General features: G+C 31.9%; 1 pseudogene across 3 annotated transcripts in view; it reads left to right on the top strand.

Moving 5' to 3' along the window:
* Positions 1–12,025, top strand: part of LOC149069225 (ecto-NOX disulfide-thiol exchanger 2 pseudogene) — a 58,212-nt pseudogene that overhangs the window by 22,569 nt on the left and 23,618 nt on the right. For 2 of the 3 annotated variants that reach the window (XR_016195154.1, XR_016195153.1), the window contains exon 3: positions 6,810–7,128. The exons of the other annotated variant lie outside the window; for it this stretch is intronic. The product of XR_016195154.1 is annotated as an ecto-NOX disulfide-thiol exchanger 2 pseudogene, transcript variant X2 (transcript). Of the gene's footprint in view, positions 1–6,809; positions 7,129–12,025 lie in introns of those variants that run through there. 3 annotated transcript variants of the gene reach the window in all.

Below are 12,025 nucleotides of genomic sequence, written 5' to 3'. Positions count from 1 at the left end.
TGGAATATTTGAATTCAGAAGTCAAAGAAGAGTTCGAGAAAAACTGTCATAAACTAAAGGGAAAACTTTTCCCTCATTTATGCTGGGGGTTTTTTTTACAAATTTTCAGATTTTTTTAAAATCCAAATATTTCAGTGAATATTTGCACTTAAAATTAAACATGAATTTTTTTCTTTGGGAAAGACAGGGCAACAACTTTCAAATTAGGTTCTTGGGCACAGGGTGCCCATGTAAATTTTTTTTTTTTAATTTGAATAACTGCAAACCTCTTGCAATATGAATGCCATATCAGATTTCCACACCATTTGGATACTTTTTCTAATTAGGAATATGCCTCTAGGATCAATAGTTTGCCAGTAATTTGTGATGTTAGTCATTGCACCTTGATGGTACACCCCGTTCACATTTTTTCTCATATTCACATTTGTCTTTTTTATTTGGCTGATTGTTCTCTATTTTTTGGGCTTTTGATGTCTTTATATACACTATGTAATATTGGCAAATATTCTTGCGGAGGTTATATATATATATATTAGTATACTAAAAGCTGTAGCATTTTTCCTGTTTTGGAACATTTTTAGTAGCCTCTTGTTTGAGGGATAATGGCAACTTGAGTCATTCAGTTTGCTAGTATAGTGATGGGCAAACTATGGCCTGCTTAGAGGTTCTGCCCGACCCGCCATTGATTTTAAAAAAAAGAAATTTTCAATTACATTGTTTTAAAAAAAAATCATTTAACCAGTCAAAAAAAAAAAGCTGTACGATTAATTTCACTTTTCGTTTTTTTTAAAAGTTTGAATCCAATAAAATGAATTTTCCAGATTAAAATTTTGTATTAATACATTTAAACTTACTTTCTCATGTTTTTACTGTTTTTCAAAATCAACAACAAAAATTTATAATTCAAATAATTACTAATTAGTTTTCAAAAAATTAGGTAAAAAATCGACACAACAGCATATGCTGTCGTAATCACCTGACTGGTTAATGAGCAGGGTTGGTAAAAAAACCAAAAAACCTGGTTTTTTTGGTTTAAACCAGGTTTTTTTTGTTTTAAATGGTATTAACATTAAAAACAATGAAATTTCTGAAAAATCATTCAAACTTCCAATAATTAACAAAAATAAAATGTTTATTAATGTAATTAACACTATTCCCATGCTAATTAATCAATAAACATTTATTAAATTTTAACAAAAACCAACTTTTGCCATTTAATTATTTTTTGCTTAACTCAATGGATTACTGTGTGTTTGAAAACTTTTTTAATGTTATTATTAATCATATAATATATAAATGTTTTTCTCCAGTTACTTTCAGTATACTTAATTACGAAGCAAAAAGTAATAAAAATTATTTTGCAAAAAGTAATAAAAATTAGGTGGATGTAATGCATTTAATGAAGCATAAATTATGCAGATTAATTAGCAATGATTTACGATATACAGGGTGATTATAACTAAGGTTCTGATTTCAAAACACTAAAAAAAGAGTGATTGTCAGAATGACTTGAAAATTGTCATGAATATTCCTGAAAAAATTCAATTTTATTTGATAAAGGGGAAAAAATACTTAAAAATGTAAAATTAATAACATCCAACATGTGGGAAATTTGCTCGCAGAATGGAAACGATAGCCAGTCATGGCAAACTTAACTTAATATAGCATTCCACGACTCCATAATTCATGGAAACATCACAAAAAAAAAAATGCAGTAATTGAACAAATAACTACGACTTACTCAAAAAATTTTTAATATGTTGTCCACCGCGTGTTCTGGCTATGAGGTTGAAAGCACAAAAATTCTTGTTCAACAACAGAATCAGAGTATGCCATGGTCGTAATGTGGATGTACTTGCAATTCAGCTTTATTAAACTAAACCAAATATGCCCCCCCCCCCCCCCCCCCCGTTAATATTCCTGAGGAACTTCTAACATATAGGGAATGTGCTGGAGATTGCAATTCACCAAAGTTTGCCATCTGACCACTATTTATAACATTTTGAGGTACCCCCACAGCCAGAAGTTGCAAGGGTTAAGGTGCATCCTGTCAAAATGGGTCTTCAGCAGCTGCTTTGCTGGTATTGCAATGTGCATCTTGATAGAAGTTCTATCCACACACTGATGCTGTGGAAGTGCCGAAATGATGTGGTTGCACAAAATAGATTATACTGCTGGCCAAGTACAGCATCATCTACTTGCACATTTTGCATTTTTTTTCTATTGCGAAAGAAACGTCCATTGCTTCAGGAGTATCCATGCAAATTTTCAAGTCATTCCGATAAGTACTTATTGTATAGTTTTGGAATCAAAACTTTAATTATAATCACCCTGTATATAGCTGATTATTTTTCATAAATCTGTTATTATTCAGTAGAACCCTGATTAACTGGGCTTAACAGTGTGGAAGTATAAAAAAAACTACTATTGAATATTAAGACTGGGAGATATACAGTAGGAAATGTGCTTCTTCTTATGGGAAAGAAAATTAAAATGTATGTGAGGTAATGTAACAACTAGTACACTAGTCTTTGTCCTTTAAGGACAGCTGGTGTCTTTATTGGACCACCTGCCCTAGCATGATGGTGTCACTACTGTTGCTGCTTCTTTGTGAAGGGGAAAAAAAACCCTGTGAGATAATACACCACTACATTTAGATGTGTGATGCAATCCTTATTCATGAATTTGCTTAAGATAGAGAGAGCATCAGAATGTAGCCAAAGGTTAGAAAATGTTGTAGGAATGAGAAATTTTGGCTTTTATATATTTAAATGATATAACTTTAAATGACTAAGATACTTCATATGAAAAAAAAAATATATATATATATATATATATACATATATAAGCTTTTGAAAAAAAACCACTTATAAAATCTTATGTCATTTAAAGATATACCATCAGAATGTACCCCAAGGATATAAAATGTGGTAAAAATGAAACATTTTGGCTAGTAATGAACAAATGTGATATTTTTCAAGGAAAAAAAATGATATTTAGGTAACTTTTATCTGATTTTTTGAAAAAAAAACCCAGTTGGTTAAAACCAATGTGGTTTAAACCAAACAACGCTGTTAATGAGTGCTCCAATATGTATAAAGTTATGAAAATAAACTTATTTGCTTTCATACTTCAGTCCCAAACTGCTTACTAGAAAATGTGAAGTTAATTCGGAAAGCTGTTTTTTCAAAGGTGAAGGAGCCAAATGATTGAAAACTTTTATTAAGGAATAAAATAAAAAATTACGACATTTTAAAAGAGACATGTAACATAAATGTCTGAGACAAAAATAAAAATGACTTATTCATGGTTGTAAAGAATAAACTACTCTCTCATTTGCAATGAAACGATGGTAATCTTTATATGATGCAATATATGCTGCTTCACTTGTAAGCGTAAAAATTCTAATTAGGAATCTGTCTGAATGTCTCCCTTCCCCATGTTTTTCTTTGTTTTTTGATCTCGCTCCTAAAAAAGTTTGTCCATTACTGTTCTAGTAGATCAGCATTGTGAATACATGAATTGCTTTTGACCAGTAGGCCCTCCTTAAACTGGGATATTTTGCTTCCACGCTCATGAAAGAAAACATGAAAACTGATAAAATTGCATTTTGTAATATATATTGTCGCGTAGTTTTATTAGATTTTCGTTACAGAGCGATTACAAACACAGTCACAATCCAACAAGAACACAAAAACATATAGGAATATTCCAGAAAAAATAAACGATAAAATAAAAAGACAAGAATAAAATATGCCTTGTTAATTACTGGTCTTTCAGTCGAGTTAATAAAGATACTTGAATATCTGTCCTATTTTGAGTCTTGCCATAATATTTACGCAAATATGTATTAGCCAAAAAAATATATTTGCATAAAAAGAACATTTTTACAAATAGTGCTATGAGTTTAAGCATGTATTTATTATTAACCTGATATTATAATTATTTATATTAACCCAAGTTAACATAACCGAGAAGGTAGAGATGTAAAATTCCTGAGAATCTTAAGAAGAATATTCTCTGGAAGAGGATAACTTGAGAATATTATTCTTCTCCAGTTATAGTCCTTCTAGAGAAGATTCTCAAGAATATTTATAATGTATATTAGTTATAAATGACTTGAAAATATATATATTCTCATAGTGGATAACACTGGAGAATATTCTCTGAAATTCGGCTATTATTTAAATAACTTGAAAATATATTCTTAATATTCTCAGTAAGAATGTATTTTGTTTTTTTCCTGCAAACACAAAAGTAACTATAAAAAAATATATCTATTCTCTGAGGATACAGAAATGTTCAAAATGAGAATTCGGACTAATTATTCACAATAGCTTGAAATTGAATAAAGTAAAGAAAAAGCAACGATAGGCAAATGATGAGAAAAACCTTAGGTACTTGGCATGCTTGTACATAATAAATTAGGTGACCTGGTATTTCAAAGTACCATCAGTACATAAAGGGTTGAGGAAAGATGAACATGAATTGGAATTTGTTCATTTAGAAACTGCAAAAAATATGCCATGAGAAAGAAATTCTTTTAAAACTACCCAAATACCCAGAAAAATAGGACTTTCTGGAAAGATTAATTAATTAATCTTTATTCTAACATTAAAGACTAATAGATACTCTGCAGAAAACATAGGTACTGTTATGGGGCCGCTGTGGGGGTCGAGTGGTTATAGTTATGGACTCGCGATGCGAGGATCTGGGTTCGAACCCCAAGTGGTGGTCGGCTGAAGTTGGTTTTCTGTGGTTCCCAACTTCAAGGCGCGAATGCGAGCCAATCTCCCCGTTAAAAAGTCTCGCCACAGAGAGCAACAGGCCTACAACGTTACAAATATTCAATCATTACACTTCACTCACAATTTGAAGTATAGATGGCAGCACTGAAATATCATACACAACACTAGCTACACACTCAGACTGTTAGGTGCACTCACTTTGTTCCAGACTCTGCCACAAAGCTGGGCTGGAAGAGATCTCTGCAACGGGATAAGTCTGGTGGCAGAGACCCTGGCGTTCATTCATTCAGGCACTGTTATGGGGTGGAGAGAGGGATGTATTGGAATGAGTTTGATAGAAGTTTCATTCTAAAATTGCTGCAAGAGCTTTCAGAATCTCATACATACAGCATAAAGGAGTTGTCAATAGAAAGAACAGGAAAATTAAAATTTGCAGCCCCCAATATTAAACTTTTAAAGCAAGAAAATGAAAACAGCATGGATGAATTGAACAACTTGCAAAGAAATACAAGTGCTAAACAATTTGAGTATGTTCATAAAGGACTGCATCATTTTCTTTAATAAACTCAATCTTCTTTAGAATTATGATCATAAGAATGGCTCCCTTTGTTAATCAACTTTGGTTTTATATTTGGCTTTGAACTTAATTCTGAAAATTTATATAAATTTTAAAAGAAATGCTTTGAAAATCTTCATAACAAACTTTTTAAACTTCTCGCCATGGGAGAGAATATTGAAGAAACTTGTCATTATTTATTATGAGGTTATCAGGCCAATAAAAACTGTTCTAAATGTTTCAGGCAAAGAAAACTGAATTATATTTAGCAGTATAAGCAAAATTAGTTTATTTATTAGTTTTATTATTATTTTTCATTATTTGAAAGGGAAAAAAAGAATATTCTTGATAATTATCTACTTTTTACATTCAGGAGAATATTGTTTTCTGAGAATATTATCACATCTCTATCAGAAGGTTCCCAAAGCAATTTATTTCTATGCCAATTCTTTTTTCCCCTTGTGTAATATTTGCATTGAGTTCGCTCAATCATTTAATTTCATATGCTTATTCATAGTTTCTGGATTACAGAAGAAGAATGGTAGGATTATTTAGTCAAAACCAATTTTTCAACTATACTCAAGATTTGATATTCATGAGGTGGAAATGGCTATTATATTTATTCTTTATAGGACTTTTACATATAAGTGTCACAGAAGTTATCAAGTATTTTAAACAGGTATAAGTAATTGATAAGGTTTTCGCTGCTGTTGTCAATTGAAAGTTTCATTGGGCCATTATCGGTACGAGTTCATGAGGTATGGATGATGCTTGTGAGGCACCAGTTCAAGTCTACGATCACCAATAAGGGCGAAGCAGCACCTATCAAGCTGAAAAAAACATAAGTACATGCTGCAGTCATTTGGTCAGTCAGCTGCTAAAGGCCCCACAGCTAGCAGTGAATCTTCATTTTGGTATCAAGTTATTCAATTTAGACAAATACCAATGATGTCAGCCACTTAAGTTCTAGGGAAACATTGAAAAAGAAAATGAACTCGTACCACATACGGCCCTTTTATAAGGTGTAGTTATCCGATTGCAAATGCAATGATTGGTCAACTTTTTTTAAAATATTTATTTGAAACACAAAGGGATCTACAAAAATTCTGGACAGTTTACATATGGATAATTCAGTATGTATGTAAAAAGACTGATTGTGTGGCAAGTTTTTCGGTAGTTGAGTGAACTTTTGATTTTCTGAAACTTTTATGTATTTAAATCATGAGACATAGTTCTTGCACAAGATTCAGGTGTTGCTCATGGTAATTGCAGTCAAGTCATGGTAAAATTTCAAATGTCAAAATCAAAAACGTCAAATTAAGTCATGGTAATTGCTGCTGTATTATTACTTGGTCAAAACCTGAATGCATGACATAGTTATTATAGTGAGTATATACTTGAAAGAAAATTTTTAGTCTTTAACAATAGACGTACAGGGATCATTTGACATGCTGATTGGTGAGAATTTAAAGCTTTGATCATTTTCTTGCCTTTGCTGTTTTCAGGCCTCAAGACAATTGTGGCATCCAGTTGGAGTCCATGTGTGTCTTCTGGTTTATGTGGAAACATCTACCTGGTGGTTTCCCTCGTTATCTCGCATTCTTCTGTGTGACTTGTCATTTTTTCCCCCTTAAACTTCTCTAAGTTTTCCAGCTCCGTGTTATCCTGCTATATCGTTACAGCGGTGTTGTGTTTGTGTATCTAAGACTTCATCCTAAACAAGATTAGTGCTAAGTATATTATCACTGTTGAAATGTTGCTATCACTATATATCTTGATGTGTATTAATTTGGTAATGGCATTATTAAAGCTATTGTACCGTGAGTGCTTGTCAAGATCTCAACTTGTTGCATGTACAAGTATGTATATTCATTCTTGTTGAAATTCAAATGCATTTTTTTTTTTTCTTTTTGAATATCTGTACTTTTTTACATACTGAGATGGTGCAAAATACATGGACAAAATCATTTGCTAGAAATATCTAATGAATGTCAAAATCACATTTTTATCGAGCTTATTGCCTGTGATAGACAAATGCATTTTTATATTAGTTTTGATAGTTTTATATTCTAGTCAACAATATTATACTTGTGAGAGATGTATATTATATACATACTATAAATATTTCGTTTTTAGTATTTTTTACATGTTTTATACAGCTTTAGTTAGTTGATTATGTAGTTATTTAAAAAATTTTATTTCCTTTAGTGATATTTTTTTTTATCTAGTCATTTTACCATTTGAGCTAAAATAGATTGTACGTTTTCGCTATTAATTCTATTTTGAAAAGCTAACTTAAAAAATAACCTGTGATATTTATTCTGGAGTTTCTTCCAATGATTTTAATCTTTGAAAGGAACTTGCTTAAAAGGAACATGACAAAGTTTAGTATGATAAAATCTGATAACTTTCAAAATATATGGAGACCCGGCAAGTGTGGATATGAAAATCAAATGCCACTCATCAGATTTGTGGTATTTGATTATCTCATCCACTCACTAATCAGAAATAAATAATTGTGTGAAAAGAATTCTCAGGAAAATGTTAGTTTTTCCTTCTCTCTTCAAATACAGATACAACGCCACAACAGGCAAAATGCCCAACGAGGTATTAAACATGTCTTTTATCATGGCACATGCTGCTCCTAAAAATTACTGACATACTTCTAACAAAAAGAATGGAACATGGAAAATAGTCTTGTTGTAACCCCTGTTGTCTTTATTTTCGGGCTTCTTCACTATACACATATCCGAGTAAACTACATGTTATTTGGATACCTTTTCTCTAACTGGAAGTATGCCTTTAGGATCAATGGTTCGCCAGTAAAATATCATACCCCCTGTATATTTTTTAATTAAATTCAGTTATTAGCTGGTGTTATGTAGGTAATATTTACTTTATTGTATAGATATATTTAGATTTTTCTACAATGTTATGTAATTCATAGGTTCATTTATAGGTATAGATTTGCTAAGGAGCCTATTTTCTGCGCAAATGCATTTGTTTTCTCAATGTTAAATATTTTTAGAATCTTATAGAAAAGTCCTCTATTTCGCACCAATAATTTTCTTGTGTAACATGTATTGTTGAGTAGAGAAATCCATGCTGCTGTTATACATTCTAAAGTATTTGTGTAACATTTATAAAGGTGCTATATTGTGTATGTAGGTGATATACAAGTTTATATTGTACGTAGATATACAAGTTTATTGTACATATATAGATATACAAGTTTATTGTACGTAGATAGGTTGCAAAAGATGGTCTGTAATACTGTCGAACCTTGATGAAACCACAAATATTCAAAAATGATTGACGTTTTCAAACTGAATTCCACCAAAAAGTAACTTAAACAGTTAAATTCCAACAAGTTCCTAGACTAAGATATTAAGCAGGTGGTTCCTATGAAACCCAACAATGGGACCAAGAGTTGTATTGCCTCAGAAAGCGGCAAGTTCTTAAAAAAATTACAGAAATAATTGAAAGTACAAGAAAAAAATCTTTGCCTCCTCAAAAACCAAGGGGGGGTTTCTTTCTGCCGATATTTATGCTACCCCTCAACATATCAGTCATAAACTTAACCAGCTGTCCCATGGATTTGATACAAAAATTTAATCCGGATTTCGATAAGCCTAACATCTACTTCAATGTTTAGGAGACGTGATTGTTATTATATACAGTACACAAGAAACTTGTTAAATATGATATGTACTTCTACTTCAGGGTTGGTAAAAAAACTGGCTTTTTAAATTTCATTTAAAAATATCATTCAAGCTTCTAATAAAATAAAATGTTTATTAATGTAATTAACACAATTCCCAAATTAATCTATAAATTTCTTATATTTTAATAAACCAGCTTTTGTAATTATTTTATAGCTTGACTCGAGGAAATATGTTCTTGAGAATTCTCTTAATGTTACTATTGACCCTATAGTAATGATTTCTCCAGTTACTTTCAATGCGCTTAATTAGGATGCTATTTTGCAAAAACTAGGCAACCTTGATTAATTGTGCTTAATGGTGAAAGTATAAAAAAAAATTATTGAATATTAAGACGGTGATATGCAGTAGGAGATGTGCTGCTACTTATGGGAAAGAAAATATCTGAGATAATGTAGCTACTACTACACTGGTCTTTGTCCTATAGGGACAGCTGTCCCTAGCATGATGGTGTCACTACTGTTGCTGCTTCTTGAAGGGAGAAAAACGCTGCAGGATAAGGCACCACTTCATTGAGATGTATAATGCAATTCTTATTCATGAATTTGCTAAAGATAGAGCATCAGAATATGGCGAACAGTTAGAATTTCTCATTCTTACTGTATTTTCTGCCTTATGTATATCACTTTATATGACAAAAATATACACTCAGGCCACTTTTATGAGACATTTTGGGAAAAAACCATTTATACAATCTTACGTCATTTAAAGAAGTAGCATCAGAATGTCCCCCAAGGATATAAAATGGGGTTAGAATGAAAAAAAAAAAATTTTGGCTAATAATGAACCAATATGATATTTTCAAGAAAAATTATATTTAGGCTACTTTTATTTGATTTTTAAAAAAAAACCACTTGGTTAAAACCAAACAACCCTGTCTTTTGCCAAAGAAAATTCCATTGCTTCATGCAATGGATCCATACAAATTTTCAAGCCATTCTGATCACAGTTATTCGTGTTTTGGAATCAGAATTGAAATTATAATCACCCTGTATATAGCCGATTATTTTTCATAAATCACTGACTACTGTACATCCTAACCAAATGGTGACCCAGTCCATATTCCAAGAAATTTCTTACTGAAAATTATTTGGACAGCCATCACTGGCCGATTTTTGGTTTTTACTACTGTACCCAAGTAGAACCTTGATTTACTGAGGGTAATGTTGAAAATATGTAAAATTAATAACTCAATATTCACCCTGGGGGCAATATACAGTACGAGACTGCTTCCTATGGAAAGAAAATGTCTGAGGTAATGTAACTACTACACTTGTGGTCGGCTGAAGTTGGTTTTCTGTGGTTCCCAACTTCAAGGCGCAAATGCGAGCCGATCTCCCCGTTAAAAAAGTCTCGCCACAGAGAGCAACAGTCCTACAACGATAAATCATTCAATCATAACACTTCACTCATAGTTAGAAAAACTGGTGGCAGGTGGCAGCACTACACATAACAAGCATTACAGAGAAACAATAAAACTTCACGTCAGGTTTCACTACACGTACACGCACATTCCCGCATGTACCGATTCGTTGGGGGTTCCACGGGGGGGGTGCATGTGTGGTGTAGCAGTAGTAGGTAGGGCCTCCAAAAAATGGCTCGGGGATCCATGATGTTCTTAAGTCGACCACCTCATTGGGCAATTTGCCTGTTGTGGCGTTGTATTTGTATTAGTACTTGTCTTTGTCCTTTAGGAGCACCTGGTGTCTTTTTGGATTATAAGACCATCTGCCCTTGGCATGACAGTGAAGTCACTACTGATGCTGTTTCTTTGTGGGTGGAAGGCCTTTGAGATAATACACCACCACATGTGTGTGTGATGCAATCCTCATTCATGAATTTGCTTAAGGTATATAATATATAGAGCATCAGAATTTTTTTTAGCGCTAAGTTAGAAAATACAGTAAGAATGAGAAATTTTGATACTGTATGTCATTTTCACGAACTAAGATGCTTAATATGAAAGAATTTATATTCAGACCACTTTTATGAGATTTTTTGGAAATAAAACCACTTGTATCATCTTACACCATTTAAAGATATACCATCAGAATGTACCCAAGAATAGAAAATGTAAGAATGAAATATTTTGGTTAATAATGAACCAATATGATATTTTTCAATAGAAAAAATTATATTTAGGTCACTTTTATGTGTTTTTTGAAAAAAAAAACCAAACAACCTGCAGTAGATGGATATACTAAAGGATGAGACTAAAACAAATATTTCTGTTGTGTTTATTACTCGATGATGGTTGGTTAGATATCAACAAAATGCCCCTGATCTACAGTAGATAGATATGCTGAAGGACGATGCTCAACTGAAATGTAAAAAATCTTTGTGATTGATATCTTCATTTGGTGTACTCTGATTTTATTATAAGATAGGCCTACCTGTATACTGAAAACTTGTTGGATGTACTTGACAAAGTGAATAGACTCTCCCCCTGTCATATAGTAGATGGATATGCTAAAGGTACATACTGATATGGAAATATTTCATTCAGTTGGTTTAAAGCTTTAATATGATTTATGGGTGCCAAAAAAACTAATATATCAATTTTTTTTAACTGTAACTGCTGACATTATCTCGATTTCATATAATTTGAGAATAATATGCATGAAAAAAGCGGATTCTCCTGTTCAGAAATTTTCTGGAAAGTAAATCAACGTTTTACAGTCCACATGTAAGGATAAAAAAAATATATAAATTAAATTTAGTATAGTATGAATGTTTGTATGGGAAAAAAAGGTTCGACTGTAAAGGTAATGTTGTGGAATGCGGTTGTATGAGTGATAACTGAAAAATTAATTATAGAAAATCTTTTTTTATATGAATGATCTTGAGAGATTGCTGCTAAAACATATTCGAGTATGGTTATGAGTGATTGTATGTTTTATCTGTATGTACACCTGAGTCCCTGTTTCACAAAGGTTCAGATTTCTTTTATTGGTGTAGTGGAAGAAAATTTATCTGAAAAAAATGAACTTTAATGTATT

The sequence above is a fragment of the Pholcus phalangioides genome, unplaced genomic scaffold (assembly GCF_987345545.1).
Source record: "Pholcus phalangioides strain wild (caught in Gottingen) unplaced genomic scaffold, Ppha-v1.0 ptg000024l_1, whole genome shotgun sequence".
Taxonomy (NCBI): domain Eukaryota; kingdom Metazoa; phylum Arthropoda; class Arachnida; order Araneae; family Pholcidae; genus Pholcus; species Pholcus phalangioides.
The sequence above is the reverse complement of the archived record's forward strand: the minus strand, read 5'-3'. Positions and strand labels throughout refer to the sequence as shown.